Source organism: Danio aesculapii, chromosome 9 (assembly GCF_903798145.1).
Source record: "Danio aesculapii chromosome 9, fDanAes4.1, whole genome shotgun sequence".
In the NCBI taxonomy this organism is placed as follows: Eukaryota; Metazoa; Chordata; class Actinopteri; order Cypriniformes; family Danionidae; genus Danio; species Danio aesculapii.
In genome coordinates, this window is record NC_079443.1 from 1,698,969 (window position 1) to 1,706,137 (window position 7,169).

The 7,169-nt window shown below is 35.9% G+C and overlaps 1 protein-coding gene across 1 annotated transcript in view; it reads right to left on the bottom strand.

Annotated features, from left to right (window-relative positions):
* Positions 1 to 1,131: 1,131 nt before the first annotated feature.
* The window catches only part of agps (alkylglycerone phosphate synthase), a 64,776-nt gene continuing 58,738 nt past the window's right edge, over positions 1,132 to 7,169 (bottom strand). Inside the window, exon 21 of the mRNA XM_056464812.1 lies at positions 1,132 to 7,169. This exon is cut by the window's right edge and continues 460 nt beyond it. The gene's annotated coding sequence lies outside the window, so the exon portion shown is untranslated.

Consider the following 7,169-nt stretch of genomic DNA (forward strand, 5'->3'; position numbering starts at 1 on the left):
TTTTTTAAAGATGTTAGTAAGACTATTGCTCATTTTAAGGATATCTATAAGCTAGTGCTCCAAAACAGGGACAAAATTCATAATTAGAAGATTTACCCTACTGAAAAAAACAGCTTAAACCAGCCTTGGCTGGTTGGCTGGTTTTAGCTGGTCGACCAGCCTGGTTTTAGAGGGGTTTTGGCCATTTCCAGGCTGGTCTTAGCTAGAAAATGACCAGCTTGACCAGCCTAGCCAGGTTGGGAGCCCAGCCAAAACCAGCTATGTCCAGCTTAAACCAGGCTAGTCAAGCTGATTTTAGCTGTCATTTTCCAGCCTGACCAGCTAAAACCAGGCTGGAAATGGCTGGAAACCAGCCTGGAAATGGCCAAAACCCTTCTAAAAGCAGCCTGGTCAACCAGCTAAAACCAGCCAACCTGCTGTGGCTGGTTTAAGCTGGACTTTTCAGCTGGAAATGGCTGGAAACCAGCCTGGAAATGACCAAAACCCCTCTAAAACCAGGCTGGTCAACCAGCTAAAACCAGCCAACCAGCCGAGGCTGGTTTAAGCTGGATTTTTCAGCAGGATAAACATCTAAAGCTTGCAGTATCTCATTCAGTTTCTCATCAAATTTTCTGACCAATCAAATGCTCTCGTATCTGACATGCCCCGCTCCCTGCTTCTCATTGGCTTTTCATTTAATGTCCCATTCTCTGTCCCAAATTAACATATAGGCTGCGTCCGAAATCGCATACTTCCATACTATATAGTATGCTAAAAACAGCATGCGAGCAGAGTAGTATGTCTAAATTCCCAGAATTTGAAAAACAGTGTGCGAGAAGTGACTTACTACTTCTGGCAAGATTCTGAAGTGCACATCTGATGGAAGCTGCGCTATCCTATGATGGACCATGAGAGAATTCATAAATGCGAGTGAAGCGACGCAACTGACATGGGTCACGTGATCATGACAAAATGGCGGATGTAATACGTCCGAGTTTTATTCATACCACGCACTTTTCTAACGGTTGAGTAGTACATTTATATTCAAATGCAGTACCTACTTAGAAGGCGATTTCGGACGCAGCCATGATTTGTTTCATTCCTCAGACAGAAAAAAACACAATATTTGCAATAAAGACGAGAGTCGACATGTAAAACATTCAGACATGTTCTGTTAATTTATTGCACAAACAGCTTTTGACAAAAAAAGAAATGTACTCTGATATTAAACACATTATCAAGAAAAAAAAAAACAAATCTGCAGAAAGATGGAGGATATATTCATATTCAGACTGAACTCTTGTATAATGCGCTTCTGGTTTGATACCGAAAGCGTTCAGGATTAAACTCCAGATCCTTCATCTGCATTTCAGCCACAAACACTTCAGAAACACATACAGAACAAAATAAATGCGTCTTTTGACACTTCAGAAAGGCTTCGTGTCGACTGGGAAAACAAGGAGCTGCGGGACGTCTGAAAATCCACACCCCGCATCATTTCTGGAGGCTTCAACATTTTACAAAAGTGCTCCTGTAAGTTAATAAAGTGAGAAGTCTAAACCCTGATCAAGACGATACACACACCGCATTAAAGACGAGACGTTAATCAGATATTACACATTTACACACTTTCTTTCAACACACTGTTATTAAAATAAATCCGTAAATGAGCAGTTTTCAGTGTTTTGCGATTCTTGTTTTTTTTTGGGCAAAGATTACAAAATAAGTTTGTTTTGACATAATATCTGTGTTATAAATATATATTTGTACAACAGTTCTGTCTGGTTCACGAATCTGATTGGCTGATAGCTGTATGATATTCTGCAATAGCAGCACTCCTACAGCCTCTTCACCCTTCTGTATTACTCCGCCCACACAGAGTCACAGCAGATCAACAAAGTCACTTCAGTTTGACAAATATTGCAGCTGTTGGTCAACATAATGTACCTTTGAGGTTTTTCAGGTGAGAATGTAGTTGTTTAGATTGTAACTATGCAGTTTATTTATAAGGACCGTGCCTATTTTAAATATTCATGATTTCGGAGATTCAACACGTTGGCTGCCATCAGCCTGTCATACTGAGCAGAGCAAAGACGGTTGACGTTCCACCACAAGATGGCGACAGAGACTGCATAATAAGTGCTAAGGGTAGAAAAACTCGAACTACAGCTGATCAAATCACTACAGAACAGCTAAGTGACACTCTAAGTAAATCTCTCTCTTTTGAATGTTGTAGTGCTGTGTTTATACTATAGTAATCTGTAGTGTTTGCTTTGCTTTGGCTTTTCTGGGGTTAATTATTGTGATCTCCTTATTGTAACAGAGAAATACTGGGAAATCTCTGTAGACTGATGACATTTCATGCTGTTCAGCCTTGTAATCTTAAAATGTGAGCTGTTTTGTCATCACTTTAGACATTACACTAGAGAATCATTCAAACACTAGCTCTAATGTGACACTTGTGAATGGTTTCTGCTGTTCTAAGTTCAGCTGCAGATGTGAATGAATGGAGGAAGAAAGTAGTTCCTCATTCAAAAGGATTTTTGAGACTCTCCTTGTTTGATTTTCTTTTTATATACATAATTATGACGTCGAACTGTTATTTAAATGCAATAACACATGAGTAGCAGTGTGATATAATTGTATACTATCACTAGTGGGACACTAAGGCACTCCTCCTGCCAATGCACGCCTCCCACCAGTGCCGATATAAAACTATATCACACTGCTACTCGAATTAAGCTACGGTCACACTAGAGTTTGTGCATGCAAAATTTGGTCGTATGGCACTGCGAATAGGGGCGGGATTAAACAACATGATAAGACATTTTAAAAAAGTGAGCGACTGGTCCATGTTTTAAATTTCTGTCCAGAGAGGTCATGTTTTGATCCTCAATTGGTCTAATGCAGTCAAGTGATGAGATTTCGCAGGTCAGAGTTCACCAAGGTTGTACTCTGCAATGCAGCAAACTGCAAAACTTGTTGCACGAACTTGCGTTTCCGGTCTGACCCATTCACGTGTGTATGAATGGAAGTCTATGGGGAGAAAAGTCCAGTGTGACCGCAGCTTCAAACATTTATTTAAATTGATAATTAGATCATATAATCAATTAAATTAATAATTTTAAATTAAATTGACAATAATGCTTATTAAATAGATAATTATTGAATTGATCATTTGTATCATATTTTATATCTAAACATAAACAAACATTTTCTCAAATATTTGCAAGTATTTACAGCTATACACATATTCAATATGTAAAACACAGAATTTTACATGTCAAAAAAGACTTTTATTTTGTACGTGTTTAATTATAATTAATTTTTTGCCCAGCACTAGTTTTTATGCTTTGAATTTCATTATTAGACCTTAATATTTCCTCCAATTTTTTGGATGTTGAAATATTTTTCAAAAAGAAACCTGAATTTTTCACTAGTTTGCAGTGCTCTATTGTCTGGGTTGGTGTTGTATATTACACTACAAAAACCTTGTAATAATCTGCAAGTACATTTTCTGTTACTTTACAGACTTATTTCTCTAGATCTGATTTATTATTCAATATATTGTTTTAAAAATGTGTTTTGTTTCTACTAAAATGTCAGTAAAAGTCACTGCAAAGTGGAATTTTCAACATCAAAAGTCGACAGAGCAGAAATAAAGATCCAATAATGTCATTCATAACTGTAAATTAACAGTTGTGAATCACAAAATATGAAAACTGTTCATTAACGAATGTTTTTAGTAATTAAAGGGGCAGTTCACACAAAAATGCACTGTAAAAATGATCTGTAATTTAGCAGTCTATGTGGTCTATGGAGAGCTCCAGGGTTTTATCTAAAAAATCTTAACTTGTGTTCAGAAGGCAAACGAAGCTTTATAGGCTTGAAAACCACATGAGGAAGAGTAATTAATAACAAGATTTTGATTTCAGTGTGAACTAACCCTTGAAAGTGACATGTGAATTCAGTGATGGCAGTGTTTGCTGCAGTTTTAATGTGCAGAAATGCGAATGAGATTTTATATTAAAGGTATAGTTCACACAAAAATGAAAATTTTACTCACTATTTACTTTCCCTCAAGTGGTTTTAAATTAGATTCTTTCTTCTGTTGAACACAAAAATGTTAGAAACTGGTAACCATTGACTTCCATAGAAAGGGAAACAAATGGAAGTCAATAGTTACAAGTTTCCAACATTTTTCAAAATATCTTCTTTTGTGTTCAACACAAGAAAGAAACTCAAACAGCTTTTCGACTAATGAATAATGCATAAATGATGACAAAATGTTCACTTTTTGAGTGATCTATCCCTTTAAATGGACAAATTACAACATTTCTTTAATCTTTCTCCTGGTCACCACAATGCAACTGTTGTCTAGAAAAGAGCAGCTTGAACATTTTTCCAAATATCGCTGCATTACAAACAACATGAGAGGGAGTAAATAATGACTGGATTTTCAGGGAGTGAACTACTTCTTTAAAAGAAAGAAACATCCTCTGCATCGCATGAAATATTGGAGAAGAAAATTCGGACATGTGGGAAATGAACTGGAGGAAATCAAACACTACTCAAAAGTTAAATGATGTAACAGTCACAATATAACGTTTTTAGATCAGATCTCTGGCTTTTTGCATACGTTGTGTTAAAAAAAAATACAATTTATGGACCTCACGTATACTCTCCAAAGCATGGTGTTGGTGTGTTTATGTACAGATGTGTGTGTGTGTGTGGAAGAAGAAGACGAAGAGATGCTGCTGACAGTCTTTGGTAGAAACAAGAGGACAGATTTGAGCAGATTTTCAGCATCTCGCTCATACACAAAAATACTGAATCTCACAACAACAACATCTGTCACATGTTTCCTCCACATCAAATCAAAACGAGAGGGAAAAAAGAGGCTTTTTTTGTTTTTATATATATATAAAGTTGAAGTCAGAATTATTAGCCCCCCTCTTTATTTTATTCCCCAATTTCTGTTTAAAGGAGAGCAGATTTTTTCAACACATTTATAAACATAATAGCTTTAATAACTGATTTATTTTATCTCTGCCATGATGACAGCACATAATATTTGACTAGATATTTAAATATATACATGACTACCTATTTAAGTGACATTTAAAGGCTTAACTAGGTTAATTAGGTTAACTAGGCAGGTTAGGGTAATTAGGCAAGTTATTGTATACCGATGGTTTGTTCTGTAGACTATCGATAAAAAATTTGCCTAAGGGGGTTAATAATTTTAACCTTAAAATGGCTTTAAAACAATTTGAAATTGCTTTTATTCTAGCTGAAATAAAACAAATAAGACTTTCTCCAGAAGAAAAAATATTATCAGACATACTGTGAAAATTTCCTTGCTCTGTTCAACATCATTTGGGAAATATTTAATAATGAAAAAAAATTTAAAGTGGGGGCTAATAATTCTGACTTCAGCTATATATGCACTGTAAAAACATCTGCTAATGAACAGTTTCCGTATTTAATGTGTTTTCTGCTTTATTTCCGGTTGTGAATTGCATTATGGGATGTTGATCTATGCTCTGTCCACTTTTAATGTTGAAAATTCAGCTCTACAGTTTAACAAAGTGACTTTTACTGATATTTTAGTGGTTTGAAGTCATATAAGAAATAACATACAGAGAAATAAGTGCATAAAATAACAGAGAATGTGCTGCAGTTTATTACAAGGTTTTTGTAGAGTAAAATACAGCACCAACCCAGACAATATAAACTTTCAACTATTAATGACAATAAAAGCCACTTTTTTGAGCTCGTCAAGGTTAAATGTTGTTGGAAGAAAGATCAAAAACACATGAAGCAATTCAAAAGCAGAAATAAATGAGGAAAAATAATAAAAACAAATCACAAAATACAGAAAACTGCTAATCTACAGATTTACATTTTTTTTGTCTGCTTTTAATAGACGACCGGTTTGGCAAGACATTGGAGAGAAAAATATTATGAAATATGTAGTAATAAAAAATTATTAAAAAAATTATAATAATATACTGTATTTGATACCATTTGTAAACGTTCAGTTTCTCAGAATATACTGTATTAGGTTTGGACCAATATTGCGGAACAAAATATAATATACACATATATATACACTACCTGACAAAAGTCGTCACCTAACCAAGTTTTAGGAGCAACAAATAATATCTTGACTTCTAGTTGATCATTTGGTATCAGAAGTGTCTTATCTGAAAGGTAAAGGCCTCTAGATTACACTTATTTGAGCACAATAAAATATGATCATGTCTTGATATTGAATGATTTGATTAGGACAGTAAGGTCTGACTCTGCTTAGACTAAAGTCTGCTCACTGAACCTTCAATAATGTCCAGTATAGAATATGTGGTCATGCTGCAGTGGAAACAGAATGAATATTGTGTCTGACTCCATCATGAGCTTGGAGGACTGCATCCATACATCTCTGCAATGACTCAAATCACTGATTAATAAAGTCATCTGGAATGGCGAAGAAAGCCTTCTTGCAGGACTCCCAGAGTTCATCAAGAGTCTTTGTGTTCATCTTTAACGTCTCCTCCATCTTACCCTAGACATGCTCAATAATGTTCATCTCTGGTGACTGGGCTGGCCAATCCTGGAGCACCTTGACCTTCTTTTTTCAGGAGCTTTGATGTGGAGGCTGAAGTATGAGAAGGAGCGCTATCCTGCTGGAGAATTTGCCCTCTCCTGTGGTTTGTAATGTAATGGGCAGCACAAATGTCTTGACACCTCAGGCTGTTGATGTTGCAGATCTCTCGCACGCCCCCATACTGAATGTAACCCCAAACCATGATTGTTCCTTCACCAAACTTGACTGATTTCTATGAGAATCTTGGCTCCATGCTGGTTCCAGTAGGTCTTCTGCAGTATTTGTGATGATTGGGATGCAGTTCAACAGATGATTCAGCAGAAAAATCCACCTTCGGACACGTTTCCAAATTATCAACTAGAAGTCAAGTTATTATTTGTTGCTCTTACAACTGAGATCCATGACAAGACTTTTGTCAGGTATATATATATATATATATATATATAATGGATGTGTATTTTCTTCCCTCCTTTTGATTCTGGAGCAAAACACAAACATTACGCTCTTCTCGTGAGATTCACCCAAAACAACACCACAATAACCCACTTTATCAAGCTGACCAGTAGAAAGGCAGAAGTACAGT